The sequence below is a fragment of the Onychomys torridus genome, chromosome 7 (assembly GCF_903995425.1).
Source record: "Onychomys torridus chromosome 7, mOncTor1.1, whole genome shotgun sequence".
Classification (NCBI taxonomy): Eukaryota; Metazoa; Chordata; class Mammalia; order Rodentia; family Cricetidae; genus Onychomys; species Onychomys torridus.
The window spans coordinates 56,378,712-56,394,990 of NC_050449.1; the positions used below are offsets into that span (position 1 = coordinate 56,378,712).

The 16,279-nt window shown below is 41.0% G+C and overlaps 1 protein-coding gene across 1 annotated transcript in view; it reads right to left on the minus strand.

Annotated features, from left to right (window-relative positions):
- Pias1 (protein inhibitor of activated STAT 1) overlaps nt 1-16,279 on the minus strand; it is a 119,555-nt gene that overhangs the window by 47,640 nt on the left and 55,636 nt on the right. The gene's annotated exons all lie outside the window — the stretch shown is intronic.

Here is a 16,279-nt window from a genome sequence, read left to right on the forward strand (position 1 = left end):
ACAGAGCCACTGTCTTTCCGAGAGACATTTAGGCACACAGAAGTAAACACACACACACACACACACACACACACACACACACACACACACACACACAGTGTCTGGGTGTCAAGCACTGAATGACTATTTGTGGAGTATATAAATAAACTGTAGGCATTAAGAAACATCAAGCCTGGGGGTATAGCTCCATTGGGAGGTTGCTTGCTAGCAAACTCCAGTACCACACGGACTGGGTGTGGTGGCTCACATGATCATCTCAGTACTCAGGAGATGGAGGTTCAGAAGGTCAAGGTTATTCTCAACTACATATTGAGTTTAAGGTCAGTCTGGGCTACAGGAGATTCTGTCTTTCAAGGGAAAAATTTAAACTGCACTTTTCCAAGGTAATTTTCTGCAACAAAAGAATCACTAAGAGTTATTACCAAGGAATGCTTGGCTGTGGGCTATCTAAGACTGCAGAGAAGCTAATTGTTGGCTAATTTTAATCTCTTGCTTAACCGGGTTTGTTCTCTCGCAAGCAGCATTTAAACCACCTCAACTGCAGCATGCCTCATCGAAAAATCTGCACAACTACCACTATGAGAAAAAGCAATGGAAAAGAGCATGGGTCTAAAATTACATCTCAGTGCAGGAGCAGCATCTTTTAAAGGCTAGATTTGCATTTCTACTTCATGTGTGGGGAGAGGCTTATTCCAGGATTTTTCTTAAAGAATCTATCACCAAGGAACGGTTGCTAACCAGAAAAAGTTACTGCAATTTCAAGTGACAATCTGGCAATGACCAGTAACCAAAGAGCAGCATTCAGGAAAGCGAACACTGCCCTCTGTCAGCAACCCAAGCAGCTAGCTTTCTTTCTCAGAGGATCCTGTATGGAGATTATTTGCCCACCAGGCCTGGCCTAATTTAAATCTTTGGCTCCACTTGAAAACAGTGCTAAAATATCTCCCAAGAACAAAAATTCGTATTACTCACTAGGCAAAAATTTAGATTCACTTTCAAATATATGACTATTATGAAGTTTCAGATATATACAGATTTAGAAAGACAAGATGACTGCTAAAAGAATATGGCTGTTTCTTCCATCCTGCAATGATTTAAAATCTGCAATGCTGTGGATTCTACCCACTGGTGCCATAAGGCACTGGTCTAATCTCATTATCCAGAACAGCCATTTTTCAATTATCAGGAAACATGGACACCTTCCCCTTCCTCTTCCCATCAGCCATTTCTCTTGGCATACCCTAGGCTGTGACACTCGATGAAAAGGCCATCATAACCGAACACACTCTTTCATAGCATTTATTATTTGTTCTAATCTCTGCAGCCCCTCTGCACTGATTGGCCCAACTCCATGGGAGGGTCATACTGCCTTGTGCAAATGGAATCATCCTTCCCTCAATGAAATGAAGCAGCCTTCTAAGTTTCATCACTTTTCTCTCCCTCTGCCTTGATCCCAGAGCGCAGAATATGAAGCACCTCACAGCCAGTAACCCATGGAGAAGCAAACCTCAGGTGTCAACCACTGACCTCTGTCACTTTGATACTACAGGTGGACCATGACCAGAACACTACAATTACTAACAGTTACCATCACTGTTTATTATTGGGACAATTTCTGAACATCTTTGAGTTTATAGGTTAATTTTTGGGAAAGAGGAAACTGCTTATTTTCTGTCAATCAATTCAGAGCTGTACAATTTCACAGTTAAAAAAAAAGTATGCTCATGGAGTGCAGCGATGGTTCCGTGGGTATAGTGTTTACAGGAGTTGATTTAAATGCCCAGAACTCATGTAAAAAGCCAGGCATGTTGATAAGCTGTTGGCATGCACCTGCAATCCTAGGGCTGAGACAGACATTAATCTCTGTCTGGGGCTTGATGACCAGCCTGCTCAGCTTCAGGCTCAGTAGGAGAGACTCTGTCTCAAAAAACAAGGTGGAGGGCAATTCTGTCTCTTTCCCCGCCCTGCCAACTCCAACAGTTTCATGAATAATAATACAAGAATATTAAGTAGTTGTGTTAATAACAGTCCACAACAGTTTATTCGTCTAGCAAATGCCTTTATTCTTGTCAGCAAAGGAGTTGCCGCTAATTTAATGTGTAGCTCTCAGTAACTACTTAGTAGTTTAATTTACATTTTTTTCTATGCTTGTTAAAAACTTTTTATTTTGTCTAATGTAGTTCTATGCCTACTTATATGATTTTATATGTGAAAATATTAAAGCCCTTGGAAATTTGCTACAGATATTTCTTAGAGTCTGGTAATTGCCCATCCCCCCCCTTCCCCCCACCCCCCCCCCCCCCCCCTGGCTGCATTTTTGGATGGTATAAAAGTTAAATCTGGGGGCTGTAGAGATGGCTCAGTGGTTAAGAGAACTAGCTGGGAGTCCAGAGGTTCCAGGTTCAATTCTCAGCACCCAACTGGCAGCTCACAACTGTCTGTAACTCCAGGGGATCTGACATCCACACATAAAAATAAAGTTAAATTATTACAAAAAAAAGTAAAATCTGGGCCAGAGAGATGGCTCAGCATTTGTAAGTGCTTGCTGAGTAAGTCCAATGGCATCACTGGCTTTCCAGAACCTATGAAAAGCGAGATGTGGTGGTGCACGTGTGGAGCCCCAGCACCCCTGTGGGAAGATGGAAGGTGCAGTCAGCAGACCCCCGACACTCAAAGGCCAGCTAGCCTAGAAAACACATGCAGAGGCGAACAAGAGAGATCCTGCCTCAAACAAAGCAGAAGGGGAAAACTCACACCAGAGATTGCTCACTGACATCCATGAGTGATACAACATACATGAACATGTATACACACATATCATACACTCACAAAACTAAATTAATATTTGAAGTTAAATTTTTATATGGCTTACTCTATTAGCCATCTCCTTTGTAAATTCTTATGCTAATTAAGATCAGTACACAAATTCTTATTGTTTCTATGTAATTATTTACACACTTGAAACTTATTTTAATACATGATATTAAAAAGTTAATTTTCTATTACTTCAAATTGCTTACAATTATTTGTTAAATAATTCAGACTTTCAAGGCAGGCATGGTGGTACATGCCTTTAATTCTAACATTTGGGAGACAGAAGCTGGCAGATATTTTTGAGTTCAGGGTCTGCCTGCTCTATAATAAAGTTCCAGGATAGCTAGGACTATATAAAGAGAAACTGCCTCAAACAAAACAAAAACAACAACAACAAAAAGAAAAACAAAGATGTATTTTTCTTACAGGTCCGTGTGCTTGCTTGATCCTTTATTGGATCCTTACATCCAAGTCACTTTTTAATTAATTAATTTATTATGTATACAGTGCTCTGTCTGCATGTATGCCTGCACACTAGAAGAGGGCACCAGATCTCATTACAGATAGTTGTAATGAGGGCCATTATGTGGTTGCTGGGCATTAAACTCAGGTCCTCAGGAAGAGCAGACAGTGCTCTTAACCTCTGAGCCATCTCTCCAGCCCCAATTACTTTGTTTTGTTTTGTTTTGTTGTAAGCTATTTTTCCACTGACCACTTTTGTGGAGGGAAGATAAGACTCACTCTGCATCCAAACTTGTGATCTTCCCGCCTCAGCCTCTCCATTGCTGGGGTTTCAAGCAGCAATGCCCATGCTCAGTTCCCACTGCTCTTTTACCTTGGTATTTTTAATGTTATAGCTTATTATGCTTTAGCATCTCATCATTTGATTTCTTCATATCCTTCCCCTTCCTTCCTTCCTTCCTTCCTTCCTTCCTTCCTTCCTTCCTTCCTTCGTTCTTCCCCTTCCTCCTCCTCTCCCTCCTCCTCCTTCTTCAGAATAAGTCTCAAATACAGTCACCTAGACAGATTTCCAACTACTAGGTTATTTGAGGGTTGTAGTGTGGGAGTCCATGCAGAGGCCAAAGGACAATGTTGGATCTCTTCCTCCATTTGCTCTCCACCTCTACCCACTTGGGACAGGGTCTCTCACAGAACCTGAAGCTCTCCAGTACAGCTAGACTGGTTGGCCAGAGAAATCCTGGGATCCATCTGTCCCCAGTCCTACTGCTGTGTTACAGGCAGGTACAGCCAGAGCTGGCTTATTTCTGTAAACACTGGGGATCCAAACTCGGGCCCTCATCCTTGCAGAGCAAGTGCTCTTACCCACTGAGCCATCTGCTGAGTCCTACTATTATCGTTAATTTTTTAAAGAGAGTCTAACTGTGAATACCAGGCTGGCCTTGAACTCACAGAGATCTGCCTGCCTCTACCTCCTAAGTGCTGGGATTAAAGGAGAAAGCCACCATGTCTGGCTACTATTTTGACTTTAAAGACCAATTATATTTCAAGTAGAATTACTATAAACATACAACTTACGTTGAGAGCTTTCTATCTTCACATCTTTAATCTTTCTGTCCTGGAATATTATACCTGTACCCACTGATTCATAATCTCAAAGCTTTATATCCACCATATAGCTATACAGTGTTCACAAATATCCTTTTTATACAGAATATTTATTTGTAGGAGATGTCTGAATAAGCATACTATGAAAGAGTATAAGCAAAAACAACGAAGGCAATCACTGTATACTGCTACGAGAGTGAGCCTCACAATATGTTATTAGAGGCTGGAGAGACAGTACTGTGGTTGAAAGCACTTTTCTTGCAGAGGATATATGTCAATTTCCACATGGTGGCTCGCAACCATTCATAACCCCAGTTCCAGAAGAGCCAATGCCCTCTTCTGCCCTCTAAGAGTACCAGGCACAAACACAGTACACATATATACGTGTAGGCAGAACACTCACACACATAAAATAAATCTAAAAGAAAGAGTTTCAATTCCATTCAAGTATATAAGAAAAAACAAAACATGAGATAAAGAAAACTGTAATCCCCTGCCTTTGCTGCAAGAGAAGGAATAAGAATATACAAAGGCTGCTGAGAGAGGTGGTATATGCCTTTGGTACCAGCACTCAGGAGACCAAGGTAGGCGTTTGGTAAAGCTGTGTGCCACCCAGGGCACACATAAAGATCCCATCTCACATAAAAAAAATGGTAATATATAAAGGGCAGAATATGGCAGTGTAATGCCAGCACTTGGAGGCAGAGATATGAGAGTTCTCCTAGTTTAAGGTCAGCCTGGTTTATGTTCAAGTTCCAGGCCAGGTGGAGATTCAAGATGAGATGCTGTCACACACCCAGGTGTATACATACACACACACATAAATACTGGGTTTTTTGAGAAAATGAAAAGATAAACTTAAAATGAATTAAAAATGGCCATCTAGGGCCAATAAGATGGATTAGTGGGTAAAGGTGTTTGTTAAGCAAGCCTAGTGACCTGAATTCAATCCCTTGAACCCACATAAGGTGGAAGGAAATTACCAAATCTGCAAAGGAGTCTCCTGACCTTCACACCCACATTATGTCACATATACCCAATTATAAATAATTATTTAGTTTTTAAATTTAAAAAATTTAAAGGTTACCTATGAGAGGCAGAGGATAAGGAATAAAGAGAAAAGTGAGAATTTGAAGTCAGTTCTAGACTTAATTTGATCTCCTTTTCATTGTTGTTCAAGTTGCTCATTACACAATGGTAAAGTAAATTTTATACCCGCTGAGACATCGCCCTAGCTCACATGTATTTTCTGAGACAGGGTCTGAAGGTTCCATCTGCCTCTGTCTCCCCAGCACTGGGTGACAGGTTAAGTGTATCACTACATCTAGCTTTTCAACATGGGTACCAGGGAATCAAACTCAGGACTACATGCTTTTTAGCAAGCATTTTACTGGCTGAGCCATGTCCCAAGCCATAATCAATTAATATCAAGTTATAGCTAGACAGGAGTGAAAAGGTCTAGTGTGCTACTCCGTGCTGGACAATTATAAAGTAACTTCTGCACATTTAAAAAAAAACTGAGATAAAGGATTTTTAATGTTTTCATTATAAAGAAGAAGACATGCTTATGTTGTGTGATACTTTGTGTTCTGACAAATAAAGGGAGTGGCTGGGAGTCAGAGGGCAGAGCTAGCCACTAGTTAACCATAGGGGTTTGGATGACTGTACAGAGGGACGACAGGAAGTGGTAAGGCAGAGCTGAGCCAGGACCTTGCCCCTTTTGATTGGAGGAAAGGTAGGAAGGTAGGAAGTCATTGGTGGTTGCTCCCCTGCTTTTCTGATCTTACAGGTTTTTACCCCGAATAGGACTCCTGGTTTTTGTTGATAAAGATTAATTAGATTCATGCTTCATGCTTAACTGATTTAAACATTACACAACGTATAGAGAAACATCACATTATACCATAAGCCTATGGGTTTTTTTTTTTTAATATCTTCTTGTTCATTTAAAAAATAAAATCATGGAGTTGGGGATTTAGCTCAGTGGTAGAGTGCTTGCCTAGCAAGCGCAAGGCCCTGGGTTCGATCCTCAGCTCTGGGAAAAAAAAAAATCATGGGGCTGGTGAGACAGCTGGGGGTTAAAAGCATAACTATTCTTCATTCCCACCACACACATGGACGCTGACAGCAGTCTCTAACTCCAATTCCGGAGGATCCAACACCCTCTTCTGGCCTTTGACGGAACTGTAAACATGTGGTACACAGAGATAACACACAGGCAAAATACCCAGACTTATAAAATAAAAATGAATGACTCTTGTCGGGCAGTGGTGGCGCACGCCTTTAATCCCAGCACTCGGGAGGCAGAGCTAGGTGGATCTCTGGGAGTTCAAGGCCAGCCTCGTGTACAGATCGAGACCAAGACAGGCACTAAAACTACACAGGGAAACCTTATCTCGAAAAACAAACAAACAAAAACAAACAAACAAACAAACAAAAACAAAAAGAAAGAAAGAAAAGAAAAATGAATGACTCTCATATTGGGGGCTGGAAAGACTGCCCAGTGGTATAAACCCTGGCTGCCTTTCAGAGGATTTGGGTTCAATTCCCAGCACTCACATGGTGACTCACAACCATCTGTAACTCCAGTTCCAGGTGATATGACAACGTTTTCTGGCTTCATGTGTGTAGTATACAGACATATATGCAGGCAAAACATCTACATACATAGAATAAAAATAAATAAATTCGTTTTTTAGGAAAGAACTGTATTGCTAGACAACTTAGTTGTCATGCAAACATCATAAAATGTACTTCACAATCTAGAGACTTATGACATTAGGAGATGTAATGTGGCCAGACCACCACCGTATATTTATCCCTTACCAAAGCATCCTTATTCGACACGTAACTAGATAAACTTTTATTTAACAAAATTTGGCTTGTTCTCTGCTTATATCTTTGTTATTTATTTTATTTATTTTTTTGGTAAAACATGTAGATGTTGTACAACACTGGTCAACACTGTTTTCTTCAATTGAGCACAGTGCTAGGGAAATTGTATCTAATTTGCTTTATTAATCAACTCATTGAAGATATAAATCACCCAAGCTTCATTTTATAAACAAGGTTTTCATAACTATTACAGAATATAGATGGGTATTGCTCATGCAAGTGAGTCTCTAAGCAAATTGGTTCCTCCAGTGTAGACTTCCATGTATTATTTAACATGGAGAACACAGCTCAGAGTGTTCTAGGTAAGAATGGTTTCTATAAAAGGCACAATGATTTTCTCAGTTACTAACTTTAAAGTAAATTATCTAGAATAGATACACGATACATGCCAAAACATAAGGAGAAGAAAATGAGATGAAATAGCAGCTTTGATTTTATCATAAAGAAATCTCAAGGGCAGTGAACTCAACAGTGGTTTTGGGGAATGTTAAAAATCTCTGAGATTTAAAAATGTAAAAGTTTCTGGGCTTTTAAATACTAATAGATTCTACTAGATTCCTCCCAAGAATGGAAATGCAGGGACTGGAGAGACAGGTCAGCAGTAAAGAGTATTTACTGCTTTGCAGAGGATCCAGGGTCAGTTCCCAACACCCACATGATGGCTCACAACCATCTCTATCTCAAGTTCCAGGGATGCAACACCCTCTTTTGATTTCTTCAGGCACCAGGCGCATATGCACGTGTTCACGAGATAGAGCGCGCGCGCGCGCGCGCGCACACACACACACACACACACACACACACACACACACACACAGAGGCAAAACAAGAGAGAGAGCACGCCAGCATATCTTTGGGTTTCTCTAGTTGGCTCATTCACATGAGTGACAAACAGAACCAGTGTGAGCACTATTATACAGGTAAGCGGTGACTTTTACATTAAAAAAAAATAGAATAATCAAATTACTCCATTTCAAAGATTGTCATTGATGTGGCATTCAAAATTAAGCTGCTACTATTTAGTTTTCCATGAAACAACAAAGTTTATGAAACTAAACTTAAAGGAACAGGATTATAAAATGCTTTGGAACTACCCTGAAAGCTGTTTTCATTTGCCTCCCTAGCAGCTGCTGTGTGGCTGGCCTCTCGAGGACTGCATCTCACTAGAAGGCAGGTAAATCCTGCATCACCCATTCAGCTCCACAATACACTAACAGTTGCCATGGGGATGGAGGTGGGCACTGTCATGCCTCCCTTCTAGCTTACAAATCATTCCTCTAGGCCCCAAAGTTCTTGGGGGCTATTCTATCATAGTATTCAAGGCAGTATTGCCTGAGTGCCAGATTCAGTGAATGGGGGAGGGGATTGCCTATTTGGTGAAGCTAAATGAAGCCAGCTACCACCCACCAGTCATTTGCCCTTTGGGTCTTCTCTGAACTGCTTTCTAGTAGCTTGTCGGATATATGAGCTCATCCTCTTACTTTGCAGTCCTTTAACATAGGCCTCCAGGTCCAATTCCCTCCACGGGTATTCACTATCACTTCTCTCCATGTAGGCAGAGAAAGTTATAAAGAAACACAAATCTAGGACCTGGAGATCTGACCCCTCTGCCCCTGAAGGTACCTGCACTCACATGTACAACTCACATTCAGAAACATACACTTACACATAATTAAAAATAATAAAGGTAAAAAAGAAAAAAAAAAAAGAAATACTGGGTGGAAATGGGTAGTGGATAAAGCAGGGAGGGAAGAGTACCAGGCATCTCTGATGAGTAAGAAAGCCAACTTCTGGGACTAGTGGCCATTAAGAAATGAGATGAAAGTCGGGGGGGGGGGGAATGGGGAGGGGGGGGGGGCAATTTGAAGAAAGTCAACAACCCACATGCATAAGGAAATAAAATAGAATGCTGGCAGAATGCACCACTGTGGTACCACTCAGTCACAGGACAGCAGGAGAGCCTTCAAAGCGGCCCAAAGAAAAAAGGCAAAGGAAAGACAGGTCAGCAAGTCAACTGGAGTGCTCTAGTGGACCACAGTTAAGTGCAGGCCTATAATCCAGAATAGGGTAGGGGTAAGCATCTTATAGTATAAATAAATAAGCAAACAAGCAAAGATCAAAACAAAAGCCAGGCATGGTGGAGCATGCCTTTAATCCCAGCACTTGGGAGGAAGAGGCAGGTGAATCTCAGTGAATTCAAGGCCAGCCTGGTCTACAAGTCTAGTACCAGGACAGCCAGAGCTGCTACACAGAGAAACCCTGTCTTGAAAAACCAAAAAGAAAAAACAACAAAGAAACAAAATCACACACACACACACACACACACACACACACACACACACACACACACACACACACACACACACACACACACACCAAAAACTATCAGCTGGGACTTCTTAGCTCAGTAAAAAAATAAATAAATCTACAAAAACAAATCTAAAACCTATAAAAGGTAAAAAAAATTCACTTGCCACCCTTATACTTAAAGAAATGGCCAAGGAAGTCCTTATGCCATGTGGAAATGACACCAGATTGAAATCTGGATGTCCACAAAGGATGAATACCAGAAAAGCAAACAACAGAGAGAAACAGAATGAAGCACAGTCTCTGTAAATAGACCATCATTTCCTAAAACAGCAGCAAACTACCAAGTTTCAAAGCTACAGGGAAGCAGGGCTTCCAAAGGAACAGTGTGAGGAACAGCAGGGCTGGGATGGAGACCACACTGCTGGAAGTCAGCACGTGGTGGGGCAATGCTTTAAATGGTAGACTGTAATCATCAAGCCTCAGAATACCTTACAAAGTAACACATCACACATCCATGATAGCTAAGAAAACAGCAAAGAGATAAAGAACCAGTAATCTAGGGAAAAGCATGCTTTAAGGAAAGAAAAAAAAAGAGTTAGGGAGAGAAGAGCAACAAATAACTAAAGGGACAAAAGGAAAATAAATACCAAGAGGGTAGATTAAGAACCAACCATATCAGGCTAAGTGTGGTAACGATGCCTTTAATTCCAGCACTCTAGAGGCAGAGGCAGGCAGAGCTCCATGAGACTAGGCCAGCCTGGGCTACATAGTGAGTTCCAGACCAGCCAGGGCTATATGGAGACCCTATATTAAAAACAAAAAAAAAAAAAAAAAAAAAAAAAAATGGGGTGGCTGGACACACCTTTAATCCCAGCACTCAGGAGGCAGTCAGGCAGATCTCTGCGAGTTCAAGGCCAGCCTGGTCTACAGAGGGAGTTCCAGGACAGTCAAGGCTACATAGAGAAACCCTGTCTCTAAAATCATAAACAAAACAAACAAAATATATGAATAGCATTAAATAACCCAATTAAAGGGCTGGTATTATAAGACTAGCAGATATTATTAAACACTGCTTTAAAAGATAGTTATAACTGATTCATAAGAAACTCATTTAAAAGTAAAAACAAAAAGTTAAGCTGAATATATAAGTGCCACATGCATAAGTCTGGCCCTCAGCAGGAAAGAGCAGGATTACAAATTCAAGGCCATTCTGAAGTATGCAGTAGGACCCTGGTTCAAAAACCCAAAACCAACCTATTAAAAAAAGAAAAGTACATAATTCTTTTAAAAAAAAAAAAAATCCGACAGGAAATCTTTGTCAGGCCATACAAAACATAGCCACAGTGGACTGTGAACTCCACAGACTGAGCTCGATGACTGCAGAACTACTACGAAGATGTCACTGTACCAATGGGCCGGGTCCAGGGTCTCTGTACAGCCCTGGCTGGTCTGGAACTCACTATGTAGACCAGGCTGGCCTAGTCTCATGGAGCTCTGCCTGCCTCTGCCTCTAGAGTGCTGGAATTAAAGGCATCGCTACCACACTGTTCCTGAACAGATTCTGATGTCTACACGGAAGAGAACTGACAGCCCAGAAACACGCCCAGGTATCTATGGCCACACTTCTGACAACAGGCTAAGGCTGTTTCATAAGGGAAGCGGATCTCTTCAACAATGGGGAAGAGGGGACTGGACACTCACTGACAGTAGAATGGAGTTGGATCTTCATCTTACATTGTCTATAAACATTAATTCGAAATAAGGAGAAAACTAAATTCCAGAGTTAAAAACCTTAGAAGAAAACACGGGAACTAATTAATCCTCGTAACTGAACCAGACAAGATGACACAAAATAGGACACAGAAAAAGAAAGAAACGTAGCCTTTCCTATGTCAAACACAGGACACGTATTCCGAGGAATGAAGACAACCCACGGAAGAAGTAAGACTGTTTGTAAACACATACTGGTAAGTGCTAATACCCAGCCTATGGGAAGTCCTAGAGCGGGGCACAACAACCTACACTACCACTTCCTCAGCAGGCTCAGGTGGAGAACACAAAGTCAAGGCCAGTCTGGACTCTCCAACAGGTCTTAGTCACAAAAAAACCAAACCAACAGAAACAACAAACTCCTACAGAAAGACAACCCAACTGAAAGGACCTGGGAGTTGGCTCAGTTGGTGAAATGCTTGTCATGCAAGGATGAGGACCTGAGTTGGAGTCCAGAGCCTATGTTTATAATCCTAGCATTGGGGGTGGGGGGGTAGTTAAGATGCAGAAGGAACCCCAAGGCTTGCTGGACAACCAGTCTAGTCTACTTGTGGAGCGTCAGGCCACTGAAACCCCTGACTGAAAAAACAAGGTATGTAGTACTCCCAAGGAACAAATCCTGACATTGACCCCCCCCCTCCCAGAGAGAGAATAAAAAGAACAATCCAATTTAAAAATGGGCAAAGAACTTGAACAGACATTTCTCCAAGTCATGAATACAAAAACCCAATAAACACACAAAAGATGTTCGATGTTACTATTCATTCAGGAAATGTCAGTCAAAACTCAATGAGGTAGTACTCTTTAATCTATTAGGACAGCTATATTAAAACAAAACAAAACCAGTCCCTCCTAAAGAAACAACTCCCACCCCAACAACAACAAAAATAATTATCACTGGAAATTATCCTGTGTAGGTAAGGAAACGGAAAAGCTGGCATTTGTGTACATAGTTGGTGGGAATGTAAAATAACTGCTGCCATGCAGCCACTACGGAATAGTTTGGTGACACAGAATTGCCATATGGTCAAGTAATTCCCCTTCTAGGTGTGTACTGCACAAAGCAATCAAGAGTAGGGACACAGAAAGATACCTGTATAAAGGTCCTAGGAGTGGGAGAGCCAGAGTTGGGAATTTAGCTCAGCGTTAGAGTGCTTGCCTAGCAAGCGCAGGGCCCTGGGTTTGATCCTCAGCTCTGAAGGAGGAAAAAAAAAAAAGTAGGAGAGCTGTCCTTGTCATTGCCCAGCTGCAGTACTTGGGAGAGTGGCTCCTACACATCACATGGGCAACACAGTAGAGCTAGCCCTGAAGGTGTAAGTGTGGGAGAGATTATGAGTTGGCCCATCCCAAGATTCACCCATCTATGATCTACTGGAGCACGGGAAGGGGCCAGTCCTGCAGACCCAAGGCTGTAGGATCTCCACAACACATGGCAACAAGAGGACGTCCAAGAGGAGTGCCAGTGAGGGCCAGCATCAATAGTGTAACAGAAGCCAGAGGCCTCAAACCAGGCCAATGACTCTTTGCAATGAACACTTGCACATAAAGATATATAGATAAAACGTTTACTGTGTGACTCACTAAGAGTTTTCCTTTTTATTTTCTTTCTTTTTTCTATTAAATTTTATTTTATTTTGTGGGGGTTGTGAGGGCAGAGGGCAGAAAAGAAGGGACAGGCTAGAGATGCATGATGTCAAAGACACAAAGAATGAATAAAAGAAAGTTAAAAAAAACCAAATGGAACATTTTTGTAAGCTTAATTCACCCAATACTATTATTACTGCATTTGTTCTGTATGATTTATGTAACTCTATACTGAATTTGTTGTATTTTAACTTGCTAACATATTTTTCACTATTGCTTTGTAACACTAACAAAGCCTTATTCTTTTCAAAAAATTTAAAATTCTTCCAAGTTAACACAACAAGTAAAAGGTCTCATTATTGCATTTTCAGCCATGTGACATTATTACACTTTGTTCTTCTTCCTCTCTAGCCTCCCCTGTGCTCCCTACCCACCTCTGGCTCTTTCCCTTCCTTCCCTCAGACGGAATACTGATGATGTGACAGCAGAAAAGACACCTGTCTGGCGGAAGGAAAGGAACAGAATGCCACACTTAAGGCACACTTGATGCATGCCAATAAGCCCAACTTCCACACCTGAGAAGCTCTCCTGTGGCTGATGTGCTTTGGTTTTGATACTTTGCTATTATCTTATGTAAAATACATATAAGCTGTGCCCTTTGATTGATACTTTGATATTATCTATATGTGAAATGAACATGTTACTTGGCTATTATATGTATTTGGACTATATATGAGTGCTATTAAATCACATGTCTCATGGTAAAATAACAATACTTGGAGAATCACATTTGCATTATTTCCTTAGGTTTTAAAATGAACATGAAAAATTTGAGACAAAACAGGTACTTGTACAGCAATATTCATAAAAGCTTTATCTACCAGTGAAAGGCGAACTAACCAGTGTGTCAACAGAAGAATGGGCAAAATGTGATGTGGATATTATTTTGCATAAAATGCAATGGTGTTCTGATACACGCTACAATGTGGGTGAAATCTGAAATCACGATGCCCAGTGAAATAAGATGGATACAAAAAGGTAGTGTATGTATGATTCTACCTGTAGGAGACGCCAAAATTAGGCAGATTCTTAGAGACACAAAGTAGATTAGACGTTAACTAAGGCCTCGCAGGGAGAAAAGAATATGGAATGAACTATTTAATAAGGTTACTATTTGGGAAGCTCTACTATTGTATCACATTTGCTAATATCAATGAACTGCACTTAAGTATTTCACTTAAAAATAGCAAAGTCAAAGTCAGTATTTAAGGGGCAGGAGAATCACAAATGAACTAGACTTCATAAAAATCAAGAATTTATGCTCTTGGAAGGAATCTGTTAAGAGAATGAAAAGAGAAGCCATAGCATGGAAGGAAATATTTTACAAATCCATTGAAAGACTTTTACCCAGAATGCACACAGAGGTCACTAACCCAAAAAGGCTAGCTAAAAAAAGTCAATGAGCAAAAGATTTGAAGAGACATTTCAGCAAAGGAGGTGGGTAGCTAAAAATCCACTGAAAGATGCTCAGTAGTCTTAGCTAAGAAAATACACACCAAACTCACTGAGACAGTACTACACGTCTGTTTGAATGCTTAAAATTAAAAAGATAACAATAGTGGCTGATACCAAAATGGCTCAGTGAGTAAGGGCACTTGCCATCAAGCCAACAACCTGGACATGTGACATGCATGTATGAAAATATCACAACGAAGCCCTTTATTTAACTTCCTATTTATCGTATAGGTGGAGCTCCAGGAGTCCAATTGTCGAGAAAGGAGGGACTGTTAAGAGTGTGAATTGTTGAGACCAAGATTGGAAAAGCACAGGGACAAATAGCCAAATGAATGGAAACACATGAATTATGAACCAAAGGCTGTGGAGCCCCCAGCTGGAGCAGGCCCTCTGGATAAGTGAGACAATTGAATAGCTTGATCTGTTTGTGAGGCATCCAGGCAGTGGGACCAGGACCTGTCTTTAGTGCATGAGCTGGCTGTTTGGAACCTTGGGCTTACACAGGGACACTTTGCTCAGCCTGGAAGGAGGGGACTGGACCTGCCTGTACTGAATCCACCAGGTTTAAATGAATTCCCAGAGGAGTCTTGGCCCTGGAGGAGATGGGAACGGAGGAGAGGGGCTGGGGGAAAGGTGGGGGGGGGGGCGAGACGGGGGAGGACAGGGGAATCCATGGCTGATGTGTAAATTAAAACACACACATAAAAAATAAAAAAAGGAGAAAAAAAACCCCAAATCATTCATGCCTAAACGTGCCAGGCCAGTCTATAACAGCATGTAGATTACAGAAGACAGACAATAACAAGTTTTGGTAATGAATAATTTATTAAAGTCACTGATTTCAATATAAAAATAGGAGATCTTTGTTTTCCTAAATGAAATAGGAAATTACATTAAACTCCCAGGTTTGAAGCTAAATCACTACAGTGTTTGAGTAACTGTCATCAATTCTGCAGGTTCTTAAAGTTCTAACTGCACAGTAGTTAGAAGTTTTGCTAAGACAGGAGTTTAAATACTAGCTATTTGGGATATAGGACAAGTGTTCTTCAGTCACTGTGACAGCCACTCAGCATCATCTGAAATGTTAGGAACTTGTTCTCAGCTCTCGTCATCTGAAATGTTAGGAACTTGTTCTCAGCTCTCGTGTACACAGAAGTCTTGCAAATTCCCAAGGCATCTTCTGTGACATTGTGGATAAAGAACCATTCTGGTTGCATCCATCTTTGAGGGCTGACAATGTTTGTGAGGAGCACTTATGACACTTAGGGAAATGACTTTTCGACACTCTACCTTTTCAAGTATAAGCTGCCAAAGGCCCATCTCTAGGAAAGACAAACACCCTAGATATACACAGAGAGAAGGGGTTTTACAAAGTTCACCCTTTTAAGCTTTTACAAATTATTCCACAAAGAGGTGAACTAAATAAAGAAGAAAGAGGAACCACATTGTGCACACAAACTCAGAACACAGAAGGCAAATCCTAGGCATATAAAAAGCCAGGCCATGAGGCCTGATACAGAAACACAGAGCTCAGCTCATGGCGGTACTTTCACTATTCTACCTTACAACAGAAAGAGAGGCTAAAAATAGTCATCTTTCAGTTATAGAATACTTCTTGTTGTTTTGGGCGAAGTGAAACTAAAGCACCTATCTCTGAATGTCAACCTCTTGGTCTTTAGTGAACTCTAGTTACAATCCCAAATTAGATAACTATGTAATCTTCAAAAACATGACAGCAATGGCTTAGCTTCATCAGGCTTTCAACTATCTTTGAAACAAAAAATCACAGGCTGGGTGTGGTGGTGCATGCCTGTAACTTCAGGAG